The following is a 5,580-nucleotide window of genomic DNA, read 5'->3' on the forward strand; positions in this document are numbered from 1 at the left end:
ACTTGTGTGCATCCATGATTGTTTCCTTAGGATAAATTCTTAATAATTGCTTCAAGAATTGGAATATGTTCTAATTAAAAAAAAAAAAAAATAGGGGCCAGTGCTGTGGAGTAGCGGTAAAGCCACCGCCTCTGATGCTGACATCCCCTGTGGGCGCCGGTTTGAGTCCTGGGTGCTCCACTTCTGATCCAGCTCCCTAATGTGTCTGGGAAAGCAGCAGACAATGGCTCAAGTCCTTGGGCCCCTGCACTCATGTGGGATACCAGAAAGAAGCTCCTGGCTTTTTCTGTCTCTGTAACTCTTTCAAATAAATTAATCTTTTCTTTTTAATCACCAAGTTTTATTACGATTGCACCCTCGGGAATGTGCAGGGGCGCGGGTGGCGAGGGCCGGCCTGGGACGGAGGAAGCGGGCTCTACTTGGCGCTCCAGCTTCCCGCACCAGCACGGCTCCACCAGACGGGGCCAGAGTGCCGCACCGCCAGTCACTCTGCAGGGGCGCCAGCTTTGCACTCCGCAACGGTTTGTGCCCCTTGGGCTTCCGGGGCGGGAGTGGCCTCCGCCTCTAGGGTCACCCCCTCACTTGCGGCCTTGCTGTGGGCGGCGGCAGCGTCCCCCGTCTCAGCTGCCGATCCGCAGGGCGTCGGCTCCTCTAGCAGCCAGGGCCTCCGCCGAGTGGGCTGGAGTTTCTCTGCCCGCTGCCTCGGGCGCCGCGTCCCCATGCAGGGCCTGCCCGGCGGCGGTGATGACCTCGGCCAAGACCGAGGCAGCCACCTCCTCCGGGCTCTCTTCCCTGTCCTCGCCGTCCAGGTTGTCATCCGTCTCCATTTCAGGACCAACGGCTTCGTTGGTGAAGGGGTCCTCGCCCTTAAGATACTTCTCCAGCGTCTTCACTAGGTGTCGGTTGTCCAAAGCACTCTTCGCCACGTGGAGACTCGTCTTCTTGAACCTACCTGCTCCGGCTGTGGATGCGGTCCACAGAGTGCAGGTGCAGCTGCGGCCGCGCGGGGGTCAGCGTGTCAGGCCTGGCCGGGCGGGGATCTGAGCGTCGCAGGCCTGGCCGTGCGCAGCTCCCGGCCTGTCTGCTTGAAAGGATCGGGTTTGGGTTTGGCGCTCTCCTCCATCAGCTCCTGCCTGGCGCTTCTCGATTTTTTGGTTCCTGTTCATGATGGATTCCTGCAGGGGCTCCACCATCGGGCAGCTTGGTGCCGATGAAATCTGTCCTGCAGGTGCTTCTGGATCTCTGTGTCCTCAAGGCTGCGGACTTGCACACGGAACAGGCAGACTGGAGCCTGGCAGCCGCCCTGTCCCGCGACCTGTCTCTCCTCCTTTGCTTCTCTCTTCTCCGCTTCTTCATCCTCGTCGTCTCGCTCTCCGCTCTGCTTCCTGGAGTCGCAGAATTCCTCCTCACCCCGAATTCTTCATTGTTTTCAGAGAAGTCTCCTTCGCGGTCAGCCCGGGCCACTTTGGCGTCTGGGGAATCAGCCCGCGTTTCCTGCCCATGCTGACCGGGCCACAGCCGTCCAGCCCTCGCCTCCTGGGCGTGCCCGCACCCGCAGGGCATGGCGTTGTCATAGCCGCCCGGCCCCTGCACGGCCATGCCGTGGACTGCGAGAAGGAAGGCCAGGGCCTGCTGCTCAAGGGGCGGCCGGGCCCCTGCCTCCCCCCGCCACCCCGTAGTTCAGCTCGTTCCAGGAACCGGGGGAGGCCGCGGGCGGCAGGAGGGGGTCGCCGCGCCCGAAGGCGCCCGAGGTGCTCGGGGCCGGGAAGCAGCCTTGTCCGTGTGCGAAGCCGTGGAGGGAGCAGCCCTCGCCGCCCGCAGCCGGGCAGTCACTGCATTGCCCGCCGACGCTGCCGTTGCGCTCGGCCCCGGGTCGTAGTCGAGCTGTGGTTGGGGCGATAGGCCTTGTGCAGGGCGGGTCATAGGACTGGAACTGCTGGGAGCGGAAGTTGCTCTCCGGGTCCTGCATGCGCGCCCCACCTCGCCGCCGCTCCCGCCCCTGCCTCCCTCCTTGGACGTCAGACGCTGGTTGATCTTGGCAATGAGAGAGTCAGAACTGTCGCTCGGCTCTGGCCCGAAAGAGGACATGTGCACGGTAGGGTCCCCATCATTGGCCTTGGAGGGCTCCCAGGAGGCGCCCGGGCCGTAGATGTAGATGACCCCGAGACATGGCTGGCGTTCTGGGCACCGTAATAATTGTAGTTGTGGTAACCCTGGTGGTTGGCAGGCCCTGAACTCCAGCCCCATAGCCTCCATAGCCCTGCTCCATGTCTTCCTTTTTTTTTTTTTTTTTTTAAGATCGAGAGAGATCTTCTATCCACTGGTTCATTCCCCAGATGGCCACAACAGTCAGGGCTGGGCCAGGCTGAAGCAAGGAGCCAGGAGATTCTTCTGGGTCTCCCATGAGGGTGCAGGGACCCAAGCAGCTGGGCCATTTTCTGCTTCCTTCCAGGTGCATTAGTAGGGAACTGGATTGGAAGCCGAGCAGCCCAGGCTCAAACCAGCGTCCATATAGGGTTGCCAGCATTGCAGGTGGCGGCTTAAAACATTATGCCACAGTGCTGCCCAGCTCCAAAATAAATCTTAAAAAAAATTAGGTGCCACCAAATTGTTCTTTAGAAATGTTAGAAATGAGTGGATTTGGGGCTGGCCATGTGGCATAGCCGGTTAAGCTGGTTCTTGCAATGCTGGCATCTCATGTCAGCACACTAGTTCAAGTCCTGGCTGCCTGACTTCTGCCAATCCAGCTCCCTGCTCAGGCGCCTGGGAAAGCAGCAGATGATGCCTCAAGTACCTGGGTCCCTGCACCCTCGTGGGAGACTTGGTCAGAGTTTTGGGCTCCTGGCTTCAGCCTGGCTCAGCCGTGGCCTTAGTAGCCATTTGGGGAGTGAACTAGCAGAGGGAAGATCTCTTTCTTTCTCTCTTACTGCCTCTGTGTCTTTCTGTCTGTCACTGTGTCTCTCAAATAAATCAATACATCTTTTTTTTTTTAAAGAAATGGATGGAGGCCGGCGCCGTGGCTTAACAGGTTAATCCTCCACCTTGTGGCGCCGGCACACCGGGTTCTAGTCCCAGTTGGGGCGCCGGATTCTATCCCGGTTGCCCCTCTTCCAGGCCAGCTCTCTGCTATGGCCCGGGAAGGCAGTGGAGGATGGCCCAAGTGCTTGGGCCCTGCACCCGCATGAGAGACCAGAAGCACCTGGCTCCTGGCTTCGGATCAGCATGATGCGCTGGCCGCAGCGACCATTGGAGGGTGAACCAACGGCAAAAAGGAAGACCTTTCTCTCTGTCTCTCTCTCTCTCTCTCTCACTATCCACTCTGCCTGTCAAAAAAAAAAAAAAAAAAAAAAAAAAAAAAAAAAAAGGGGTGGATTTATGGCACCAGTAGCAGCATGCAAGGTGCCTGTCCCCAGAACTTCAGGAACACTTGGGTGTCTATGTGTTTCACATCTTTATCAGTTTGGTAAGTGAGAACGGCGTTTCAGTGTTGTTTTAATGTAACTTCAAGAATAGCTTATTATCTATTTTTCTTATTGTTCATCCATTTTCTGTTTTGTTTATCTTACAGATTCGTTATGAATCTGTGCTAATTAATAATTAAAGATATTAACCCTTTGTCCTATATATACATACTTTTTTCAGTTTATTGCTGGAATTTTCATTTTGTTTCTTGAATCTTTTTTCTCATTCAGGAATTTCACTCAGTCGTCTTATCTTTTCCTTCTTGGTTTCTGTGTTTGGCATCTTGTTTACGCCATTGTGAACCACAGGATACCGGCAGAGAGAAGCTGAGACCCCCATATGTGATACAAGCCTGTGGGTGTGGCTTGGCTTGCCCACAGAAGAGAAGCTCTCAGAACATGAGTTTTGTTTTAGTGGTGCCCGCTGTGGTCTACATGTTAATTTGGAGGAATCTTAGCAGAATGTCTGAAAACACAAAGTGATACAGCAGTCGTCTTACACTGCTGGAAACTCCTGTCTTGCTTTCTACAAAGGAATTTCCCTTGAGTCTTTTTTTTTTTTTTTTAAGTTTCTAGTTCAGTTCCAGTTCTTTATAATTATTTGATAAATATCTGCCGTGTGTGTGTTGGATGAAAACAGAGTAAAGAAACAAAGGCAGAGAGTGCACAGGGGCAGGGATCTAAGCCGTCTAGGTAGCAGGTGGAGAGAAAGACCCAGCTGTGTGCTGAGGGAGGGAATTCAGCAAGATTTCTTGGACTCACAGTGGCTGCCTGAACTTGAAATCAGAGTCCATGACATCTGTATGTAGAACGAGTGTGCGGATTACTCCACACCCAGCAGGTCAGGCCTAGTGCCTTTTAGGGTCTCACTTAGATCAGATTCACCTGAGATAACTGCAAGTCTCCATGAGCTGCAGGCTGTTTTGCAACTGCTGACACTTGAAGTGGTAACGCCACATCTCTGCACCTACATGCTGTGTCTCTCTCTTCCCCGCTTCCTCCACTTCCCAATGCTTACGACCCTCCAGACCTTCGGCTGACGTATATCTTCCTTTTTCTTTTGCTTCATCTTATATTTGAAAGGCAGAGAGGTAGACAGAAGAAGGTAGGCTAGGCTAAGCTATGATGTTTGGTGGGCTAGCTGAATTCAATGTATTTTTGGCTTATTGATGTTTTCAATTTAACAATTGGTTTGTTGGGATGTAAGCCAACTGTAAGTCAACGATCATCTATAACTACAAAAATCCCCCTAGCTCTTAATAAAACATATTTATGAATGTGATATCCCAACGTGGTTGTGAGCCCACTCAACTCAAGGTGTGTTCAACAGTAGGTGGCCGTCTCGGGGGCCATCTTGGAATTCTGCCTACCACAATTCAGCCTGGAAATTCACAGGCAGCTTAGACAAATGGTCAAGGGCAAGGGCTCTTCAGCTGCCTTGGATCATAGCCCAGGCTGATTTGCCAGCCATACGACCTATGCTTTCCTTGTCTTTGTTCCCCCATTTGTGAAACAAGACCATGAACCCTTCCCTGTAGGGTTACAAAGAGTGAGTCCATGCAGGCCAATCTCCTGGAATAATTTTTGCTGTTTAATAAGTGTTTGGGGGGGGGGGGGGCGCTGCTATGGTGTAGCAGGTAAAGTCACCACCTGCAGTGCCAGCATCCCATACGGGTACCAGTTCGATCCCTGGCTTCTCCTCTTCTGATCCAGCTCTCTGCTGTGGCCTGGGAGAGCAGCAGAAGATGGCCCAAGTCCTTGGGCCCCTGTACCTGTGTGGGAGACCCAGAAGTTCCTGGCTCCTGGCTTCAGTTCGGCCCAGCTCTGGCCGTTATTACAGCCATTTAGAGAGTGAACCAGCGGATGGAAGACCTTTCTCTCTGTCTCTCCCTCTCTATAACCCTAGCTCTCAAATAAATAAATAAATCTATAAAAACAGTGTTAGTTATTGTTAATACTGTCTGCAAAAGCATTTGTAAAAGTTATGTGTTCTGAGATTTTATTTCTTTATCAAAAAGTGTAAAAGCAGCCGGGACTCAAAGTGATGACCATATGGCTCTGCTGGTTCAGTCACAATGGTCAAGGCCTGGCCAGGCTGAAGCCAGGAGCTAGGAGCTTC

At 53.1% G+C, this 5,580-nt stretch overlaps 1 pseudogene; it reads right to left on the minus strand.

Annotated features, from left to right (window-relative positions):
• Positions 1–620: 620 nt before the first annotated feature.
• On the minus strand, positions 621–2,269 carry LOC133747698 (A-kinase anchor protein 8-like; annotated as a pseudogene).
• Positions 2,270–5,580: the final 3,311 nt, after the last annotated feature.

This window comes from Lepus europaeus, chromosome 19, assembly GCF_033115175.1.
Source record: "Lepus europaeus isolate LE1 chromosome 19, mLepTim1.pri, whole genome shotgun sequence".
NCBI classification, from domain to species: domain Eukaryota; kingdom Metazoa; phylum Chordata; class Mammalia; order Lagomorpha; family Leporidae; genus Lepus; species Lepus europaeus.